Source organism: Schistocerca serialis, chromosome 1, assembly GCF_023864345.2.
Source record: "Schistocerca serialis cubense isolate TAMUIC-IGC-003099 chromosome 1, iqSchSeri2.2, whole genome shotgun sequence".
In the NCBI taxonomy this organism is placed as follows: domain Eukaryota; kingdom Metazoa; phylum Arthropoda; class Insecta; order Orthoptera; family Acrididae; genus Schistocerca; species Schistocerca serialis.
Window position 1 is genome coordinate 873,267,188 of NC_064638.1, and position 24,534 is coordinate 873,291,721.

Below are 24,534 nucleotides of genomic sequence, written 5' to 3' on the forward strand. Positions count from 1 at the left end.
TTAGGTTTAACTAGTTCTAAGTTCTAGGGGACTAATGACCACAGCAGTTGAGTCCCATAGTGCTCAGAGCCATTTGAACCATTTGAACTTCTTTAGTAGTGTGGGGGTGGAAATTGCATCTTGCAGAAGCCACAGGGTAAAGGGTACATCTCAGGTTAATCCATTGCGCAGAATAACAGAATCTCAGATCAACCCCACGCTCACAACTTATATGAACTGAAGGATGCTACTTCTGAACATTCTGGCAAGCCAGAATGTTAAGAAATGGAAGTGTATGAGTTAACAGGCGAGCTGTAGCACCGTGGAAATATTATATGTTCGTAGTTGGAGCGGCCGCACAGGGCACTCGACAAAGCTGCGGCCCGGCAGCAAACACGTGATGCTGAACGTTAGTCGGACGAGAGGGGTAGCCCCAGCGCATGGTTCAGCCATGTGGCTGGGAATTCCATGGTGACGCTGTGCTGATGAAGGAGACATGCCGGGAGTGCCAAAGATGGCTGACTTTGTGAAACCTTAACTGGCAGACATTTCACAGTTCGTATAGAGATTAATAGTAGCCAGATGAATGATGATACCTCAAAAAGAAACACGTACATTACCATTATTTGCACAACGATTCTGATGTTGTAATCAGATTTTCAATATCTTTATTAATTTAAAGTTTAGTATCTGTCAGTAAATTATATAAGTAACACCCAGCAACGAATATCCAAAATCTAAACGTTTCATCCGTTCTTCGTCGATCTTCGTGTCTTTAGAAAGCTATTAGTGTAAACCTAAATTGGTATGAATTACAGGCATGTAACTTGAATAGTAAATGAGTTATTGGAGATCAAAGTGGCCGATTCCTATCGAGCGTGTCGGGCCGTAAGTACTCCACAGTTACAGGAAATAACGGTAGCAGCATGCATATATTTATTCACCTATGTCTTTGTTTATATCCGATATATACTATTCATAAAGAAATTAGTTAAATATTTACTGTGTTTTAGAAAGTATAGAGACATTGGGCTATTGGCCTTCCTTTTGTTCTATACCTTTGATATATGTCTATTTAATTTTTTTATGTATTTAATAATGTGTGTTAGAGCGTGTTTATGATCCAGCCGTAGGAATATTTATTTAATTTCAAGTTATGTCGAAAATGTTTCATTATGATTGTGAGTGTGCGTTGGCTTGAAGACAGGGTGGGAGCGCTCTAGCCAATCACAGCGCCCGTGAATGGGGTGACTGTATGGAAGTGGGAGAACAGTGTGAGAGAGGAGAGGTAGTTGGAACGGTACGACAGGAGACGGGGAGGCTGGACGCGACGGCGCGATGGAGGGCAGTCGCGAGAGGGACTTGGAGAGTGTAGAGTGGTTTACGCGTGGTCGCGGCGGATAGAAACATTTCGTAGTGCTGACTTACGCACTTGTGAGATTTCCGTGGCTTCTACAGTTAAGACGTAGTGTGCGTTTAGAAGTGAATATCTCGCGAGCTTTGTTGTTGTTCATAACTAATCACGTGCAGTAGGAATCTATTGTTTCCCTGTTATTCAACTTATCTTTTATTTAATTGCTCGACCGTCGACACCAATAAGTGTATTGCAGATATATATCGGACTCTCAAAAATACTTCTTCTGTCGTACTCATCATTTAAACTCATTAAGAAAGTATCTGCAGATTTTATTTAATTGCAATTTTTCATTTATAAACATCTTTGTCACGTTCTAAATTTGCAATTGCCTAGTGATAGGAACCTTCGACTATTCGACTCAAGTGTAGATTCATATTGTGTACTGTAGTCTCAGTACTATTTGGTCAATGATGCGGCAACTACGTATCACAGCCCCTAGACAACTAAACTAGCCGAAAGTTTTAATATTTCAACATTGAGTCGGAGGGTACGTAGTTGAGGGCCACCACACCACCATCATTTCAATTTATTATTTGAAAGCCCGCAACATCATCCAATTCCTCAGTATTTTATCAAACTTTACTCATTTTCAACCTTAGGATTTCTTTTAATAACGAAATGTACCCTCATTTACGAGACAACAACATAACTACCGACTTGAGCACACTCTCAACACTGCTACGGTTGCATTCAGTAGAGTAGCTTACCCCGTCAGAGGTTCGAGTCCTCCCTTGGGCATAAGTGTGTGCGTTGTCCGTAGCGTAATTTCGTTAAGTTAGATTAAGTAGTGTGTAAGGTTAGGGACCGATGACCTACGCAGTTTCTTCCCATAAGATCTTACCACAAATTAACATTTTTACATTCAATAGCGGTGACAACGCGTCACGTGATTTGGCGCGATGTACCTGATAGGCGCAGCATGACACACGTGTTAACATCTGCCTCGTTAGCGAAATCGGCATTATGGAGATAATGTTGAGACTTCCGTTAAACATCAGGGGCAGGATGCAAGCTCTCCTGGGCCGGAAAGCACTAATCTCTATTTATCGCGGTAATATTCAAGGAAAATTAGACCATGTGCCTCACAGGTACATACGTGACTAACGAAAGGTTAAGAAGTCGAGTTGACTTGATTATTAATTATCCGCTGTTTTCTTCATAGAAGTGCATTTCTTATCTTTTCGCATACCGTGTTTCTGGAAGTACTCAGTTCAGCTCAGTTTTTAATTTGTTTGTATTTGTCTGACTGTGATGCTGCTGCAAGGCGCAGAACTTACTGCCATATCGTACATTTGAGGTTGGGCTGGCATCAGAACGAGACTAGTGATTCCTTGTGAGTATACAGTGAAATTGAATCCTATTATTTCGCGCTGGAAATGACAGAGCTGGAATTCTGTTATGGTTTAGGCAACAGTATCAGGCGACAGATCATGTCACGTGCGACGAAAGATGTCCGCAACGTTGCTATCCTCCTGTGGAAGCAAATATTCAGCAGGCTGTTGCAGCGACTTGCAGTCACGGAGTCATCCTCAACAAGGATGAGAGAACTATGAAGACACCCCCGCACGCTGGAAATACGAGGAGCGAGTGTTGCGTCGAGCGTGATCTTCAAACAAGCGTGTGAAGAATTGGAGCTGCTGAAGAGGTAAACTACGCTCTTGTGTGGTAAATCCTGCACAAGCAGTTACTTTAATCATGTCATGTGAGCAATCTCTCGGTCGTCTAGGCCACCGTGTCGGATTAAACTCCTGCCGATAGGTTCTAAGACGGGGCGATGAAGGTCTTCAGTTCACAGTTTTGCAGTTGATTTAATGAGAGAGGATACGCTCGAAGTACGATAACAAATAACCTCGTCGTGCGATAATGGAAGCAAGACATCAGTTTCACTTTAGTATAGAGTAGGCAAGAATTGTGGGTGACAGACTCTTAGGGCCATTCCATTTACCGGACAAAATAACAGGTGCTATTTGTCATCAGTTTCGGTATGATAAAGTATCCGCGGCATTGGAGAAAGTTGCCTTTCAGAAAGATAAGGGAACTGGGTTATGCACGACATGGCACAACCACATTTTCTAAGGCTGGTAAGACAGTAACGCACGATGGATTGATTGCGGAGATCTAGCATCATGGTCACCTCGTTCACCTGACCTTAATCACTTAGAGTTACGGTTTTGGAAATATTCAACACATTTGTGTATTTCGCAGCTACCAACAATGTGCACATATTGCAACCCTATGTGTCCCATGAATACTGCTAAATACGAGGGCAGTCGGGTGTATTCATACGAGTTCGTGATTATTTGAGTAGGATGACCAAGGAATGTATCGCAATGAGTGGTTACTTCATTGATCACCCCCTGTTGTATCAACCGACAGGCGACTATCGTTCAACAGAATAGCCCTTATCTCAAAAGAAGTATTTGTTTCCAGGTATATGTTTGCAGGACCTTGTTTCGTCCAATAGGTATATGGAACACTTTTTTAAATTCTCTTTATAAATGTTGAACAAGCGATATGTAAAATCAAGTAAAATAGCCAATATTAACGTGCATTTACGTCTTGTGAAGTGGTGGATACAAAGAAAACGTTACATTAGTAGCAGCGAAAGCTTGAAATCTTTTTGTCGCAGAGCGTGATGCGTGGAAATAATTCTTGTTATTTAAAATCATAAACTTATTATCCCACATCAGTCTCGAATATTAATTTATAAAACACATACTCCCGTATGTTAAAGTCTGTAGTTCGTGTTTCGTTCATCACATTGGCAGTGTGTTGGTCACACACTGAAAACCTCCTAACCATTTTCAAATTTAATCTGAGTACTGTCTTTAGTGTCAACGCCTTGAAAATATTTCCCTCGTGTACAAGATTTTGGCTCGTAATTGAATGCCAACGCCGGCCGAAGTGGCCGTGCGGTTAAAGGCGCTGCAGTCTGGAACCGCAAGACCGCTACGGTCGCAGGTTCGAATCCTGCCTCGGGCATGGATGTTTGTGATGTCCTTAGGTTAGTTAGGTTTAACTAGTTCTAAGTTCTAGGGGACTAATGACCTCAGCAGTTGAGTCCCATAGTGCTCAGAGCCATTTGAACCATTTTTTTGAATGCCAACGGTATCGATTTCTTTTTATTACGTATTTGGGGTTGGAAAAATTTTCATAGCACAACAGTAAATGTAGTGGATCTTGAAAATATGTTCAAGTAATGTAAAATTACTTCCGACGTAAAGCTTACTAACACAATATGAAAGTGTATAGCATTCTCCCCTAAAGGCAGCATGCTTGCAGTGGGGATACAGACTCATTGTCGTATAAACTAAAACTTGTGCAGAAGAATCATGAAGCACATTAGTCATTCTCAATATATTCAAGAACAGCACATGCCTGAAAGTTTTCTACCGCTCAGACCTATCTTATTCTTGCTGCAATATACATCCAAAAAAGTAACTTTATAATCTGCCGATGGCAGCTTGTACAAAAAACAATTCCACTGGAGGCAGAACGTAATTGGTCAAGTGTGCTCCCATGGTTATGGCACATGCAACCAAGAAAGCACGATAAATAATTAATGGCTCCGGGATGAACGATAATTACAGAGAAATAGGAATAATGGTTGATCGTTATTCAAAAGAAAAATAACACGTTAACTAAGCAACTAAATTACAGAAGTCATCTAAGGGCGACGTGGAATGCAGTGACCACAAATCATCAAATTCTGAATAAAAGAAAATTCTTATCTCCATTGTAATACTAAATAAATGGGATAGTAACGAGAGCTATGACCTATATTCACGGATGGGTCTATGAGAGACCGGTACTGATCCTAGAAAGTGAACAACGGATATAGACTTTGTCACAAAGAAAGTACATCGGTAAATTTTCAAATTTTGAACACGGCTGGAGGCAGCAACTGTAGAATACAATCTTAGTGAGGAGAAGGTAGAAAACAGCCAAATCAATTTCAGTAGTAAAGTTTATTAAGAACCTGCTGACCTAAATTAGTAAACTAGTTGCATTCATGAAGCACTTTCTAACGACAGTCAGCACGATTTTTGTGGTTTATTATTATGAAGGTGAATTTGATCTTCGTTTGTGCCTGATGGCTACATATTTTCCGTACCTCCAGAACATTATATAGCCAGTGTTAGTAATTGATCTGTCTGAAGAAGACGTTTTCACAGGCGTCGAAACCTAGGTCATGGGGTTTTAATAAAAAGTACTATTACAAACTGATCTGACTGCTTTTCACAATTTTCTCACGAAGGTCACATCTGTAAAGCTAGAAAGTTCTCTGCAGCTCTGTCCTACCTAATTCTTGCTGTAATGTGCATGCAAAGAAATAACAGTACAGTATGCCGATGGCAGCAAGCAAAGTTATCACTACAAATTTTTGTAGATCTGCCACAGAAACTACGCCAATCTGTTTTTTTTCAGAACTTTCAGGTGCTGCTGCGGATGGAAATTAAATTTTTTTTATGTAGATGTGAACTGAAAAGACAGGTGGTGGTTTATTCGAAGGAAGGAAGCTCCTGTTTAGAAGTTTTGTCGGCGACGAGGGGTGGTGTAAGACAGCCGTCGGTCTCAACGCGGCCTCTATAATTTTTTATCATTTCTCAGATCTTCTTAACATTTTTCATTAAGTACCCATTTGTTTAGCTAGGTACACGTGTCGATTATCTGAATACTGAACTGATTATCCGAAGTACGAGGACGGTGCAGATTCCGTGCGAACACGCAGTATAGCCCTGCATTCCTTCAATAACCAATCAGAAATAGTGGGGGTGAAGTCATTTGATTTGCCTTCAGACAGAAACTTGGAAGTCTTGGTCTCTTATGTTTGAGCTCTGTCTTATGACGTATGGCCAACGGCCTTGTCGCAGTGGTAACACCGGTTCTCGTCGGATCACCGAAGTTAAGCTCTGTGGATCACCGAAGTTAAGCTCTGTCAGGCTTGGAAAGCGCTTCGTTGTTCAGGTTGCCAAGCGCTCTTGGCAAGTATTGTGCACTCAGAACTTGTGAGGGCAATTCAGGAGCTACTTGATATAGAAGTAGCGGCTTCCGTCTCGAAAGTTAACAATGAACAAGAGAGCGGCGCGCTGACCATGTGGCCCTCAGTATCCGCATTCAATAGCGCTTTCGGGTTAGGATGACCCGGCGGTCGGTCGGTACCGATGGGCCTTCCCTGGACTGTTCGGACGGAGAGAGGGGAATTAGGACGGTTGGATTGGGCCATTTGCCTTTGCTATCTTGTGTTTTTTCTGTTGCAAAGCAGAAGGCTGCATCTTTTCTTTTTCTAATCTGCCACTATCAGCATCTTCTTGCTGAGTTCTCTTCCAAAGGAAATGGGCCGTCTGTCTATCTCTCTCTGCCTCTCCATTATTCCTTCGCCCATAAAAACGTAACGGTTACTTTCGACCGTCTTCAACTATTGCCTCTTATCCCTGTAGCTCATGTACTCTGCAAGCTGCCAATGTAAACCACATTTCTACAATAAACACAGACTTTTTCCTGTTGTATTCATATCTCTCAATCACCTACTACTTTCCATCTACAATCTACTCGGTGTCCTGTACCAGAAGTGTCCTGTGCAAATCGATGACCAGAAGTGCGATGTCGAATTCCTCTTCCCCCCACTTTACAGGGTGACCGTCTAGCGAACGTCTTCATATATTCTGTACAGGTGCACCAAAGTTAGGACCGATAAACCGGGCCATATTCGTAGGGACAGGGTGCGTGAATGTACGTACGTTATGCTAGGGGAAGCGCTCACAGCCGTCTTGTGGTTGCTGGTTCCTCCTGGCGCCGCTGAGTCCTCACTGCCGGTCGCTCTGTGCCGCAGCCGCGTCGCTGCGGGCACTGGAAGCAGCAGACCCACTGTAAGTGTTTCACAGCTTGTGTGTAGCCTGGTGGAACCTTGCCACAGAGCAGACATAGCCACTTAGTGAATGCCGCTGCCTGTAACGACCCAAGAAGTTTTTATCGTATGTTTTCTTTTCAGCTTTGTCCCGGTGTATTCCAAGACATTGTAAACATCAGTATTTCGTAGGTTGAGTTCTCTGTAACGGTTACGCAGTTTGGTTAGGATGATGATTTATGAAAAGTCATCCTGGAGCTCATACTACGGAGTATGCAAGTTGTGTATGACGTTCCTTCCAATTATCATTATTTCGCCGGCCGGAGTGGCCGAGCGGTTCTAGGCGCTACAGTCTGGAACCGCGCGACTGCTACGGTTACATGTTCTAATCCTTCCTTGGACATGGATGTGTGATGTCCTTAGATTACTTACAAGGGAACCTCCATATCGCACCCCCTCAGATTTAGTTATAAGTTGGCACAGTGGATAGGCCTTGAAAAACTGAACACAGATCAATCGAGAAAACAGGAAGAAGTTGTGTGAAACTATGAAAAAAATAAGCAAAATATACAAACTGAGTAGTCCATGGCAAGATAGGCAACATCAAGGAGAGTGGGAGCTCATCAGCGCCGTGGTCCCGTGGTTAGCGTGAGCAGCTGCGGTACGAGAGGTCCTTGGTTCAAGTCTTCCCTCGATTGAAAAGTTTACTTTTTTTATTTTCGCAAAGTTATGATCTGTCCGTTCTTTCAGTGATCTCTCTGTTCACTGTAATAAGTTTAGAGTCTGTGTTTTGCGACCGCACCGCAAAACGGTGCCATTAGTAGACGAAAGGACGTGCCTCTCCAATGGGAACCGAAAATATTTGATCGCAAGGTCATAGGTGAACCGATTCCTCCACAGGAAAACACGTCTAATATATTCTATACGACACTGGTGACGGCATGTGCGTCACATGACAGGAATATGTTGTCGACCCACCTAACTTTTACACTTGGCGAATGGGTAAAAAGATTCTTCTACCTTGCCCGATTTAGGTTTTCTTGTGGATGTCATAATCACTCCCAAAAAAGTGATGAAAACATAAGAGTTTTCAGATAATAATTGTCTGAAAATTAAAAATTAACGTTTTCACTCGAGGGAAGACTTGAACCCAGGACCTCCCGCTCCACAGCTGTTCACGCTAACCACAGGTCCACGGCGCTGCTGACCTCCCAGAATCCTTGATGTTGCCTATCTTGCCATGGACTACTCAGTTTGTATATTTTGCTTATTTTTTTCGTAGTTCCACACAACTTCTTCTTGTTTACTCGATTGATCTGTGTTCAGTTTTTCAGGGCCTATCCACTGTGCCAACTTATAACTAAATCTCAGGGGGGTGCGATGGGGAGGTTCCCTTGTTAGGTCTAAGTAGTTCTAAGTTCTAGGGGACTGATGACCTCAGAAGTTAAGTCACATAGTGCTTAGAGCTATTTTAACCATCATTATTTCCATCACACTCCTTTCCTTACACTAACTTTCTTGATTTATTCAAAACAGATCCGTCCACAAATATCAAATACACCGCATTTTAAAATTTAAAAAAGAAAAAGATATTTCTTTCGTCACCTTTGATCCGAAGTATGTTTGGCGTCTTACACGGCAAGTTGTGCACTTCAGATGTGAAAGACTCAAGGAAATGTGCGTCACCAATAATAATCACTACTGTGCGGCTGGTTCCGGCGGAGGTTCGAGTCCTCCCTTGGGCATGGGTGTGTGTGTTTGTCCTTAGGATAATTTAGGTTAAGTAGTGTGTAGGCTTAGGGACTGATAACCTTAGCAGTTAAGTCCCATAAGATTTCACACACATTTGAACATTTTGATTAATCACTAACTCACGACTTTCATCGAAATCTGACCCCCTTTTATTATGACCACGAAATGCCCAAAGCTGTATAAAACTCGGTGTTTGGAATCAATCGCTCAGAATCATCGAACAGCTCACGAAAAAAATGTTTTTGCAGTTTCTATATTGTTTTCTTGGCTTACCAGACGAATATTTCTTCCGGAGTGTCACGACAGACGCGATAAATATTGTTTTGACGACCTGATACGGAAACAATAGTGTGCTAGGGTGGTCTTATAAACTGCACTAAATATTACGTGAAAGAAAATTTCCATTAGAGTATCGCGACAGACGTGAGACAGGCTGTATATTCATATCGAAAGAAAAACCATGTATTTCACTGTTCAGAATCAAACCGAAATGTGCGAGAATACTTTCAGAATACTAAACAATCTTTCGTCGCAACATTTTTTTGTTTATTTTATTAGCGGTTTCGATCTATACAATCATAACGTATGTCTGAAAACAAAAATAATGTCCAAAATTTATCAGAAATACCGTTACAGTGGTATACAACGATACTGTAGAGGCTATTTATGTAAATTATGTAAGACAGGTAAGAGGGAACATACCTTCGATTTTACACTATTTTATAAAACACAAAAAATTTTAGACACCGTCAACAGATGTAAAGACATTAAAAGCTATAATAATATACTACATGTCTTTTAGACATACTGTATTTTGTGATGATCGTATAAATCGAAACAGTAATAAAACAAACGAAAAAACTTTTCGATCAAAGACTATTAAAAATTGCAAAACTGTTAATCAACGGTTCGCTGTGTGCTTCCGTATGATAATGTCACATTTTATATGCGGGGATAGTTTCAGTGCTACTTCTAGTTACGGTTCAATGTTTAACAACTAGGATAGTCGGAGACACGCTTTTAAGGCACTTTTTAGTCTGTTCTTAAAGAAGTATTTTGTGGGAGTAGTCTGCAACCTTTTTGATTGAGAGATTATTTTGTTCATTTAATTCAAGGTTATTACATTATTCTGGTTTTTAAAGTAATGTAATTAATTTCTGAATTCTTAATACTGAACGAAATTATTGTATTATTTTATGCAATGTTTACTTAGTAAACATTTTAATTTGAAGTGATTTTTATGTGTTTATATCAGAAATTATTCTCTCTTTCTACCTTCTGCCATCCTTCTTCTGACCAGATCTTTGTGGAATAGATTTTGTACCATTAAGAGCTAGAATATTTTTATGCAAATCTCTGTAATGTTTGTCACCTATTATCTGAAGTTTCAGTTTCTCTTGCTAGAGCAGAAATGATCCCCAATTTTCTTGTGTTTTATGTGAGCTCAGCAGATCTTGAAAATCCATATTGGTCGGTGTTGATGGTATAGAACTAGTACTGGGTGGTTATGCATTTCTTTGAAACGAAAAAGTTATATAAAGTCCGCCACATTTAAGAACAGTTATTCCGATTGACTAATCCGTTCTAGTGCCTCAAAAGTAATTACGCTCTACACTGTTATTAACATTTAGAGAATTGCCTGTCTCCTGTTTCGAAATACCTTTTCTCGTTGTTATTTCCAGGCGTCACTCGTAACAACAAGAAATATTGCGCACAGTTTTGGTTTTACCGGTCTCTGCGATTTGTGTACAGTCGATTGTTTGCCTTCTGCGTTTCGTTTTAAAGTTTGCGACACTGTAATTCATCGTAGGCATATATTCCATGAATTTCCCTGTAGCCCAACGCAACTCACTTACTTTAAATCCCAATTGCATTATTCTCTAGAGCACGCCCAAATACAACGTGTTAGCCTACGACCTGTGATCTTACAATGTTAATCACTTAAATGTGTTACCTAGACAGATATATTCCCGTAATTTCATTACTCTACAGTAGTTATTTTTTGGTGTTGCGATTTTCTTTCGGTCAGTGTATTTGAATGTGGGGGTCATTCAGTGAGCATTTTTACCATTAGCAACCAGAGCAGTTTTACTTCTTTCCTGTATAAAGTCATGGGACTTTCCATCGAGTCATGTTCAATCGTGCCCTGTAGCCCGGTGTTGTATAGTGCAACAGACATGCCGCCTTTTTAGCGTCTTGTGAGTGCCCAAATGCACTCACTGTAAAAAGCAGTGGAAATTTTCCCTTGAATTTCGAGTTCAAAAGTTTGTCCGGTAAAGTGGCGTGGTCCAGAACAATGGTCTCCTGCCTCTTTTAGCATCCTTCGATCGGGCGATCATCGGCCGGCTTTCCTAGTGTTTCGCGATTGGCCAACGTTTCCCCCCACCTTGCAAAGAAGCGGCGGACAAAGGCAGCTAACAGGGGTGAGTAGAAAGGTTTTTGGAAAACACTCTCCCTGAGGACGTCGTTGCGAGTATATCGAGCTCCTCGGAGTACGCCTAGCAGTTTCAGTTTTGGTCGGGATTTTCTAAACCTTTGGTGTTGCGATGGAGGTAATCATCGCATTTACTTAAATTAACAGTCAACAAATTCGGTTCAAAAAGGCTGCGTTTTCATTTTCTCATTTTAATGTGGATTTTGATGATTCCATACTTTAAGCTAGGTCTGGGGCTGAACCCCTGTTTTCAGCATGATCGTTAGTTTAGTTGAGGACTTGCTTCGATAGTTATTAATTGGTTAATGCGCTGTTGTATCGTATGATGTGAATAACTGAATAAATTTCTTGCTTTTTTTTAACAATGTGTGTGACCTCTGTATCAAGTTATCATCATATAAAAATGTTTATGTCATTCTATTATTGATCGCTTTCGGCGATTTATCTGTAATTCTGTTTTCCATTTTGGTCATTTTAATCACATTTCTGTTTCATGTATGATAATACAGGATGGACTTGTACATCTGTGTAATACCAACCACTACGTGGGAAATGAGTAGATTCTTTTTCTGGTAAAAGACTGGCCAATCGATAAATTCTCGGCATGCCGAGCGCAACAAATCCCTATACCTGTATCTACATTTGCGTGACTCAGCCTTTGCCAATTTTTATTATATTTTTCAATGGACTGGTTTAGGAACTGGTTACACCTTCGATAGCTCCTTTCACACGTATCATATCCAGTTTTCTGAATAGAATGAATACCCATAGCGTGGAAAAGGTCTCAGTAGGTTGCGATTCATTGAAGTTATTTAGACCATGGTGAACATGGTGGACTTGAATACTTGTTCCTTTTGACCCTCCTGTAATTCGGTAGTGGTATACTGTGGTATGTAAATACTGTGTAATTTGTTACTATAGTTTTAGGTCACATGCATGATCGTGCGTTGTGAGACTCATAGAGTTTACGACTCTTCCTAAAGTATTTGTGTCACACCGAGACGCCATGTTGGTGTTAAAGATAACGACTGATTAGTGAAAATCCCAACTTCAGATGAAGGAACCATAACGGTAATGTTTGTCTCTTGATGCACGAAGTGTACCGTGCGAGGGAAGGTCAGTTTCATGGAATATCAGGCACCATCCGACTTCAATCTCCCTGTGAAATTACTGATACAAAGAGGCTTTTGCTCGGGAGATGTGTGGCAAATACGTAATGAAGTCAGTTCCCTCTATCGTCGTGTCTAACTCTCAGCACTAATTTGCACTGCGTATTCATTTAACTTACACGGTGAATGAAACAAATTTTCGTATGGACTTCACACAACGCTGCAGACAGTGGGAGTGTGTTATGGAAATGCTGTTACGTCTTTTACAAGAATTAAACAGCTCTTCGGATGTCATTGCCGTACTACAAAACTAGTGTCCCGGAGAATAACATCTGGGATTTTGTATACGAATGAGAAGTATGGATAGGAATTTCACAAAGAATAGGGACCATTTTTAATGGGTTTTCTAACTTACTTCATTCCTTAACAACAAGTAACTGGTTGCGAATAAGTGTTACCAATTATTAGGCAAACAATGTGTAATTCTAAGTCTGACTGCGGGCTATGCCAGCCTCTCATGTTCGCAGCCGGCCGATGTGGCCGAGCGGTTCTAGGCGCTACCTTCTGGAACCGCGCGACCACTGCGGTCGCAGGTTCGAATCCTGCCTCGGGCATGGATGTGTGTGATGTCCTTAGGTTAGTTAGGTTTAAGTAGTTCTAAGTTCTAGGGGACTGATGACCTCAGATGTTAAGTCCCATAGTGCTCAGAGCCATTTGAACCATGTTCGCAAAACTCGTCGAGGTGCTTCGTTTTTATTCCTTTCTTGGAGAACTTACACTCGTGGTCCTATGCTTAGTAGATGCCGAAAATTTTGCCAAGCAGTTGTTCGATTGGTCCTTTGTGACTGCATTGTGGTCATATCGGGCTGCATTGTCCATATTCTCAGATTTCAAGGCCTTGGGCAGTGTAGTCATTTCTTCTTGTATTTTACATTGAAGAATAAATCTGAAGGATTTATTTACGTTACGAAGACCTACTGGTGCACTTCGTTAAATTTTTTACGCGTAGGGGTTACGATCACCGAGGCAAATGTCGCTCAACCACTTAAAAAAGACACTAATGTATTAGGAGCGCTTTTCATCGTGCAAAAATAGTACCAGGTGGTCATCTGACTCTCCACCTGTGAAGTCAATCACGACAGAGATGTGCTGTGTATGTGTCAGTAGTAGTTGCATGAACTCTTCGCAGTAAGACGGATCTACGAGGGGCACTGAATAAATAATGCAACACATTCTTTTTCTCGGCCAGTTTCGGTTAAAAAACCGCAGAATTTGTTGTGGGACATCGTGGAATATTGCCGCTTCAGCCCCTGTAATTTCGTGAAGTTCCCATAGGCTGCAGCGCTATACGTAGCCCTCAAAATGGCGTCTGTAACGGAGGATCGTTACAAGCAGAGAGCTGCCATTGAGTTTCTTTTGCCGAAAAACCATACCATCGCAGATATTCATAGGCACTTGCAGAATGTCTACGGAGACCTGGCAGTGAACAAAAGCACTGTGAGCCGTTGGGCGAGGCATCTCTCATCCTCGCAGCAGGGTCGCACAACCCGGTCGGATCTCCCACGTGCCGACCAGCCGCACACACCTGTGATTCCTGTAACGTTAGATCGTGACGTCACTCTCAATCGGGGTGATCGACGAATCGCTATCGAAGACCTCCCTGCTAAACTGGACGTCTCTGTTGTTAGTGCTGACACACTCGCTCACTAGTTGGGATACTCAAAGGCATATGCCTGCTGGGTTCCCCGCCGCCCAACAGCAGGCCATAAAGGGCAACGAAGAACCATCTGTATCTAATTGCCTGCGCTTTACGAGGCTGATCGTAGCGATTATTGTAGAATACTGTCACAGGCGATGAAACATAGTTTCATTACTTTGAACTGGAAACAGCACAGCAATCCACACCGCGTGTCCTTCGAAGAAAAAGTTCAAGGCTGTATCTTCAGCCCGTTAAGTCATGCCGAAGGTCCTCTAGGACTCTGAAGCAGTCATTCTGTTTCATTTCCTCTATTATCGTGCAACGATATCGTGCTACTCTCAGGAAATTGAAGACATGACTACGGCATGTTCGTCGCCACAAAAATGCGAACGAGCTTCTCCTTCGCCATGACAGAGCAAAACCACGCACAAATCTGCGCACCTGGGAGAAACTCACAAAAATTCATAGGACTGTTCGTCCTCATCCACCTTACAGCCTGGGCGTCGACCAGTATAGTGGTATTGTGCGGGCACACACGGGCTCTCCTTCGAAGGTAACGTAAGGAATGAATGGAGATAATGTTGAAAAAAAGTCAGTTTACTCGTATTGAGTATAAAGGGGCTATCCGTATTTACTTCCATAGGAGAAAAAAAATTCTTTGCCAGGACCACAATAAAACACTGTATTGTGGATAACCGGTTTCGGTAAACTATGTTACCATCATCAGATCTGTAATAACATTACAAAAGGTGCTAAAAACTGTTTAATAGATAATTTCAGATTAACCCATAGAGGAATCAATGGCAACATACCTTCGTACAGGTTATTACAAAAATCTTGTGCTTGATGCTCACAAAATCTTTCTATTAAATCTCCAGATGCACAACGTATGACATAAATGATGTTTTGGCTCGTCAAAAGTAAAAGTTAAAATTGCTAGGTACGCAAATCACCACAACATTGCATCCATATGATCACACGCGATGCCTACTAGGGCGCCAAAAGACTGACTGTCAACAGCCAACGCGTGAAATGAACTGACAACAAGCACGACAGGCGTCGCTGCAGTGCATAGTTTCTACCATTAAAAGTAAAATACGTAATTTAAAATCAGCCATGATTCCAAATATAAAAGTTCTAAAATGCTAAAAAAACTTTCTGATAATTTCTTCCTGACAAAACATAGTTAAGACATGCTATACATCATATTTACGATAAATGCATTATATCATCACAAAACTGCAAGTACCTTTATGACAGCATAGCTAAATAAGTGCCATCATAAATACAAGAGAAAATAATTTAAAAAAACATTATAAAAAGAAGTTAGACTGAATGACAAAAAAACTTTTAGGAAATTATTAAAATACATCGGTATTCAGCCCAAAGTCTGGAGCTAGCGCATCTAATCTTAAAATTATACTATTATAGTGCAGCACACCATGCTTAGAGCACGGAAAGATTAGGCGATGTGATTGCCTATATCAAGGCAGTAATTACTACTTGGCATGCCAGGAGAAAGCGGTCAAAATTGTTACAGCCTGCTTCTTAGAATGAGCACACGGACGTATGTAGCCAAATAATACTGAACAAAAAACAAAACGCGCTGCTGAATCACAACCCTACGAAATCTGATTCATTTCACTACGTGAATATAAATTACTAACATATATATAGCGATGCCTAGGAACATTGCCGTGTAGCCAACTATCTGTCTTCATTCTTCAACCTACACAAAGGCAATCCATTGTGGATGGTACTCTGAATAACTCACAGAATACGCCAGAGATACAGCATGGGCTAAAATAGTTAATACTTGAATACTTGTAGGCTATCATTACTAAAACGTTCTATTACGCCATTGTAGCTCGCCGTCCACGTACATCAGCATATAGTCGCAGGTACTAAAGAGCTAATTACACCAAATACTCGACGCCTGCTTGCAGCAAGGCAAAACTGCCTTCTACCCGAAGAGTAGAAGCCTGTAAATGAGCTAGATACCTAGCTATGAAATAAATCATCATCATGCGACTTGTACACCGCTACGTAGCTTTGCTTTGGACGTAGACCTCGAGCTACGTAGCGGTATATAAGTTAGATTAGATTAGATTAGATTAGATGTCGCATGAGGGATGATGTATTTCATAGATAATCTCCTAGAAAACATCTGCGGTTATTTGCAACGGCGGATGAAACATAGTAACCACATCCTCACAGTCTGGGATCTAATCATCAGCTGGTTATGGCATACCTGAAAAAACCTGTCGCCTCTTTCTCGCCGAAATGAGGTCATTGTGAAGGCTACGGGCAATGTTGCAAAGAATTATCGTGATGTCTCCTGAGCGTGACCAATTTGTTGGCAATTAAACTCTCTTAAACTGCATACACGGGTTCAGATACGCCAACTTAACGGGTTAGATTTAGTGTCTTTAGTGTTATTTTGGGAAGTTTTAACAGAACCAGTATTTAAATACTGCCTATGGAGCATGTTGTCGCAAAAAAAAAAAAAAAAAAATCGTAGATGTGCGTATTTGCTTCAACATGCAGCGGTGTTTTTTGATTAGCTTCACAGCAACTTTAAGGACTAATTCATTTTTGCACACTATTGTATTCAGAACTGGTGACGGATTCTCCACCATAGCCTGGGCCGCAACATTTGAGCACGTCTAGTTCCTTTCGTTCTATAGGTTGAGTTAGTAGATGTTAGAATCTTAATGTGGATTGATCTTTGAACTGGGTAAAGAAGTCAGTGATTTGCAAATTTTTCCTTTCCGTTTCAGTTCCTTCTTATACATTTTCTCTTTCTTCTATCCTTCCTGCGCCTTTGTGTCTCGGGGGAGGGGGTGGAAGGTGGAAGGAGAGGTATGCGACAATGGCCTTACTACTCCAGCCTCATTACGCCCTCCTACCGTCACTTAACAGCTTTCTTAATTACTCAGTGATCGGTTGTCGTGCGTCCTCCTAGAGTAAACAACACACTGCGATGCGTCGCACATCTCAACAATACAGGGGGGACTCGGCGGCGGCATAAGCCGTTGCCCAGCATCAGTTTGAGACGAAGACAACTGGCGAGCAACATGAATGTGTTCGTCCCAGTCAGTACAATGTTAAAAATGGCCTTGAAATGCAGTAAGAACATGGAGCAACCACAGCAGCCAGAAGGTACGCTACCAACGTCTTAGTTCTGTTAATCCGCGCCTACCCAAAACTCAGGGAATAAGCCGATTATTCCTTTTGGCGGACGCACAACGACATTCTGACAATCATAAATGTATACTGAATGTGGGGGTCTTTGACAAGGCAGTAATATTCAGGGTAATCTGATTTTTCAAACCATTCGTCCAAGCTACTGGTATTTTCCAAGAATGATTGCCTATCGAAGTTGGAGCGCTCCAAACGATACATATCGAAGTTGCGATAGTAAATCGATTATGGAAGGCTCGTAGCGCGGATTATGATAAATTACTTGTGATCGTCATTTGTATCAGTTTTGCGTTGTATTTTCACTTTGAGTACATTACGCTCACGCCCTAATTGTCTGTGACAGTTTCTCTTCATAGCGAGTATAATGTGTGCTGCTTCTCAAGTTTCTTCTGCGGATTGCCTCACATGGAAAACTCTAATTCCATGCATATGCAGTGTAGACATATGTTTGACTTTTTCCCGGAAATATGGACTTCTGCCGGATGACGACAGGAGAGACTGTATTGACTGTGGTGCTGTGAAGTCTGTGAAACTGCGTAAGAGGAGTGCGGACACTGAGATTCCGTTGCAATTTCATTGCGGACTTTGCGGAAAGCCAACCAGCATTAGGAAAAATACGTGGTGCGAGTCCTCTAAATTATCGATTCAGACGAGTGTAATTCTTGTGTCGTGCTGGATTCGTGATTATACCGTGCAAGCCACAGCATCAGAAACTGAGCTATCGGCGAATACCGTCTGTGATTACTTCCGGTTTTGCCGAGAAGTGTGCTACGTCATAGTGACAAATGACAGTGTGCCAATTGGTGGACCGAATCAAATAGTGGAAGTAGACGAGTCTCACATTGCTAGACGAAAGAATCAGAGAGGACAACTTTCTAAAAGTGAAGTTCAAATGGTTCAAATGGCTCTGAGCACTATGGGACTTAACATCTGTGGTCATCAGTCCTCTAGAATTTAGAACTACTTAAACCTAACTAACCTAAGGACATCACACACATCCATGCCCGAGGCAGGATTCGAACCTGCGACCGTAGCGGTCACGCGGTTCCAGACTGAAGCGCCTAGAACCGCACGGCCACACCGGCCGGCACAAAAGTGAAGTACATCATATCTGGGTTTTTAGTGGGATAGAAAGGGAGTCACGCAAGTGTTTCGTTGTCAGGGTATTGTCGCGAGACAAGGTCACTCTAGTGGGTCTTATAAAGCATTTCAGCCGGCCGGTGTAGCCGAGCGCTTCTAGGCGATACAGTCTGGAACCGCGCGGCCGCAACGGTCGCAGGTTCGAATCCTGCCTCGGGCATGGATGTGTGTGTTGTCCTTAGGTTAGTTAGGTTTAAGTAGTTCTAAGTTATAGGGGACTGATGACCTAAGATGTTAAGTCCCATAGTGGTCAGAGCCATCTAAAGCATTTCATACTGCCAGGAACAAAAGTCATCACCGACGGGTTTCAGTCATACCAGAGTCTCAAAGCTGAATGCTTCGAGCACGAATTTGTGAACCACTGTGTCGAGTTTGTCTCTTCAGATGACGTCAGTGTCCATACCCAGAACATAGAACGCCTCTGGTAGTCTGTCAAGTCAAGCATTAAAAGAGAAGAACGTCCACGACAGAGGAACGAACTGTATTTGTTCCACTACCTATACTTTCACAACTTGCGTTTGCAGGGGAAAGTCGACGCATGCGACACTCTGCCGATATTCCTACGCGATATTGGCATAGTTTACTCTGGGTGTGGTATGGGAAAAAAGGACTTGTCCCTGCAGCTTATACATCTCGCGGACTGTCACATGACGATAACACCGACGACGACTAAGGTAAGTCGTCTCCTTTCCATTTGCGAGTGCTTCTCTAACGCTTTTCTTTTGTCGTTCTGTAGTGACACGTTCAAACATACTCGTAACACGCGCCACGAGACTTCCATAATCGATTTACTATGGCAACTTCGATATGTATCGTTTGGAGCGCTCCAACTTCGATAGGCAATCATTCTTGGAAATTACCAAGCTATTTATTACAGATTATTATATCTGAAGCAGTTTCAGCAGGGAACGCAGAATTTCATAAATCTTGTAATTACAGGAAAATATGAGTACTACAAAGTACACATTACCCTACGAGGCACCCTGCAGTGACTTGAGTAGATGATGTCCGACAAGTCGAGTGTGTCACTGTGTCTTGAAACACACTTTCTCCATTCACGTGTGAACAGAAATAATACATTCTTATAAGACTTTCTAACATATTTCGGATTTAAAGTATTCACGGAAAATTATTTTGCCTTTTATGTTACTGACGTCTCGAAAAGCATGGCTATCAATAAGAAGAAATGCGATTTTCCATGGTACTGGAGTTCGTAAACTCAGTCCCAGTACAAGGTGACATTGCATTCTACGGTTCTAGTCTCCTTGAATCGTTAAGAGGTCGATGGTACTGGAGATGTTACCATTTTGATATCTACCGCTGCTACCTTTGGTGATAAAACGGTGCTGCACGGAACAGGCCTGTCACAGTAATCGTCATTTCTAAATGCTGTTTCCTATTCGTTGATAATTTATGGCAGGAAGTATCATTTGTCAAAGACCTCTTACTACAATGTATAGCCCATGGTCTGGCACGTAAAATAGCAGAGGGCCCCATGCGGGAGCCATAATCGCCGCCAGTCTCAGCAGTGACATCACCTGCATTCGGTCGCTCTCTATGATCCCTCCACACATGAGTGATTAAGGAAGCAGTTACAATCAGTATCTCAAACGTCTCTGTATCAGCAAGTTGTGCTCTGCTAAACGAATTGTTTTGTTTAGCAGCAGTGGCAGTTGATCAGCATATGTTGGCTGATACTTGCAAAGAAACAGGATTTTAAATTTATTGAACTTGTTTTGCAACACTTTTTTTTGAAATATGTAATGTATCCTCTTAGGCAGCGTTCAAATCTAAATCATCTGCTGCTCAACTGTTGTTGTTGTTGTGGTCTTCAGTCCTGAGACTGGTTTGATGCAGCTCTCCATGCGCTGCTCAACTAAAAAAAAGAAAAAGAAATTGGAAGCGTTACAATTTTGTGACTGCCTATGATTACTTCATTATTTGCTTTTAAAGTTATTTTATTATGTTCATGATTCCTTTTTCCTACCTCCAAATAGTTCATGCTGTATGCATTCATTTTTCCTTAAAAGCACATGCAATAGTGTCACACTGTTCTGGTCTTAGGAGAGACTGTGGTTAAAACTCTGTTAGGCCATATTCGTAGATTTACGTTATTTGCGATTTATTTTATAAGGCGAATACCGAGATGACTCATTTTAAAGGACACGGCCAAATTACTGCCCTTGTGCTCGTTTCTGATTACACAGACGTCGAAGGGACATTAAAACCTCTCTTCCTTCTTTCTCTCATATACATGCATTATGAGTCTCTGATTATATTTCCTAAAATTTTACAGCTAAGTTTGTAATGTGATTTAACACTGCGATCATTTACGTTACTTGATACTTATTCTGCACAACACTCTAAGCGCATTTTATCTATTTCCTAGCCGGCCGCGGTGGTCTAGCGGTTCCGGCGCTGCAGTCCGGAACCGCGGGACTGCTACTGTCGCAGGTTCGAATCCTGCCTCGGGCATGGGAGTGTGTGATGTCTTTAGGTTAGTTAGGTTTAAGTAGTTCTAAGTTCTAGGGGACTTATGACCTAAGATGTTGAGTCCCATAGTGCTCAGAGCCATTTGAACCATCTACACTCCTGGAAATGGAAAAAAGAACACATTGACACCGGTGTGTCAGACCCACCATACTTGCTCCGGACACTGTGAGAGGGCTGTACAAGCAATGATCACACGCACGGCACAGCGGACACACCAGGAACCGCGGTGTTGGCCGTCGAATGGCGCTAGCTGCGCAGCATTTGTGCACCGCCGCTGTCAGTGTCAGCCAGTTTGCCGTGGCATACGGAGCTCCATCGCAGTCTTTAACACTGGTAGCATGCCGCGACAGCGTGGACGTGAACCGTATGTGCAGTTGACGGACTTTGAGCGACGGCGTATAGTGGGCATGCGGGAGACCGGGTGGACGTACTGCCGAATTGCTCAACACGTGGGTTGTGAGGTCTCCACAGCACATCGATGTTGTCGCCAGTGGTCGGCGGAAGGTGCACGTGCCCGTCGACCTGGGACCGGACCGCAGCGACGCACGGATGCACGCCAAGACCGTAGGATCCTACGCAGTGCCGTAGGGGACCGCACCGCCACTTCCCAGCAAATTAGGGACACTGTTGCTCCTGGGGTATCGGCGAGGACCATTCGCAACCGTTTCCATGAAGCTGGGCTACGGTCCCGCACACCGTTAGGCCGTCTTCCGCTCACGCCCCAACATCGTGCAGCCCGCCTCCAGTGGTGTCGCGACAGGCGTGAATGGAGGGACGAATGGAGACGTGTCGTCTTCAGCGATGAGAGTCGCTTCTGCCTTGGTGCCAATGATGGTCGTATGCGTGTTTGGCGCCGTGCAGGTGAGCGCCACAATCAGGACTGCATACGACCGAGGCACACAGGGCCAACACCCGGCATCATGGTGTGGGGAGCGATCTCCTACACTGGCCGTACACCACTGGTGATCGTCGAGGGGACACTGAATAGTGCACGGTACATCCAAACCGTCATCGAACCCATCGTTCTACCATTCCTAGACCGGCAAGAGAACTTGCTGTTCCAACAGGACAATGCACGTCCGCATGTATCCCGTGCCACCCAACGTGCTCTAGAAGGTGTAAGTCAACTACCCTGGCCAGCAAGATCTCCGGATCTGTCCCCCATTGAGCATGTTTGGGACTGGATGAAGCGTCGTCTCACGCGGTCTGCACGTCCAGCACGAACGCTGGTCCAACTGAGGCGCCAGGTGGAAATGGCATGGCAAGCCGTTCTACAGGACTACATCCAGCATCTCTACGATCGTCTCCATGGGAGAATAGCAGCCTGCATTGCTGCGAAAGATGGATATACACTGTTCTAGTGCCGACATTGTGCATGCTCTGTTGCCTGTGTCTATGTGCCTGTGGTTCTGTCAGTGTGATCATGTGATGTATCTGACCCCAGGAATGTGTCAATAAAGTTTCCCCTTCCTGGGACAATGAATTCACGGTGTTCTTATTTCAATTTCCAGGAGTGTATTTCCTAGCCTATCTCTTTGTGACAGAATATATATTTTTCGTTAACAGCAAATGTGTTGTAGGTCTCTGCAGTCTGTATTTCGAAAATATATCTTCAAGTCCTCAATTCCTTTTTCGTACGTTAGTCTTGTGATTTAACAAAAAATAGTTCCACAATAGCGCGGCAATACCGATGTCTCTATAAAAATGTTAGTTACAGAAGCTCTGCTGGTTCACACAACCCATTTTCTAAATGTATTAGGGGGAGATAAATTATATGAACTGGCAAGATAACTGTGGTTCTCGAATAGGTGAGGCATAAAAATAAATTAGGCCTTCTCTAAATATAACTAATTGTGTCTGGAGATTAAAAAGTGCAATCACACATCTAGCTTTCTAGTGTATAACTCAAAATCACCAGCTGGAGCCCAGTAAATTGTGACTCTTAAAATTTACTTCTCATGAATTTCTGCAGCTGCAGAACAGGTTTCAAAACGCTGAAACTAGAAAAATCTAAGAGTATCAATATTTTTATATTTCGATTTCATCTTAAAATAACCCATACTTTCAACTTCACTTTTCAGAACAGCTCGTGTAATCTGAATAACTGTGAATTTTACTAGTAACATAAAGTGAAAGCGGCCATAATGGGTAAAAGTCGTACTGCTTTATTTGCTCCTACAGCTTGCTTAGTCCCATAGAATAAGTATCTAGTTGAGAATTAAGGCGAGCAGTTATTAGAGGAATAGACATCACTGTAAGTCTAGCTATGACATTGTTATTTCAGCCTCTCGTCCTGGTAAAGCTCGTCGAAGTGCTTATCTACGGTGTTTATTGGTTTGACAGGGAATTTGCACTCCATGCCTCATCGTTAAAATATGCTGAAACTTTCGCCAAGCAGTTTATCGAATAATCCTTTAATGGCAGCAGTTCCGACATTTCTTTACATAAGAGCTGTGACGACCACACTCCTAGATTTCAATATCTTTAGTCGCTATGTCGATTCTCACTAGCATTAAGAACGCCAGTGAATCTCTCTTTGCGTAGTTCGCGTCGTGTATTCAAACCGACGTTATAGATTCAGTCACCATGATGTTACGTCGGAAGTACTCGCAGAACAAATTTTTGAACGCTACTACCAGTGGCCAAAACATTCGTTGATTTTCTCAAATGTTTTGTTATGCAGGGGTGTCTCCTGATAAGTTTCACAGCGTCTGTGAGGGCTAAATTTAAATGGTGGGATTCCCTTTTTTTTTTTTGCATAGCATTTTACATGTCACTCATGAAGGACGCTCCGTTACACCGATTAGCAGCAACGTTTACTCACATTTACTCCCTTTCGTTTTACAGATCCAGGTGACTAATGTTCGGATCCTAACATAGATTCATCTTTGACATGAGGAAAGGAGGTAAGCAATTCACATACTGCTACTTTTGAAGTACTTACAGAACCATCTACCTGTATGATTGTATTACCACAGCAAAATACATCCCTTCACTTATAGCTTTTAGTAATAGTTCCATTTTACTTGCCATTTAAACTTCCCCTTAATATTTCTCCCTTTTTCCCCTTCGACCATTGGCCTAGTTTCCCCTGCGTAGTAACACCCCTGTCTGTTTCTTGTGCTATAGCAGTTACAATTATTCAGTCATTGTTATAATTTATGTTTATTGCAGCGGCAATTGATAAAGAGGATGGCTGTATACTAAGGCCATTGATAAGTAAGTGAATAAATAAGTTCCAGTACTTCCAGATATTTAAAGTTTTTGTTTTGTCATATTGGTTTTGAAATTCGAAACACGAGTTTCAGAGCTGGTGGCCAACATTATCTAAAGTTTGCTGCTGTTTAAGACGGAAGTTAACTAATTCCCCCAAATACACTTAGGTCGTGTGCAGTATATTTCCCCATTTTTGTCGCATATAGCTGTAATCGTTGAAACTTTCGTGATCGTCGTTTGTTA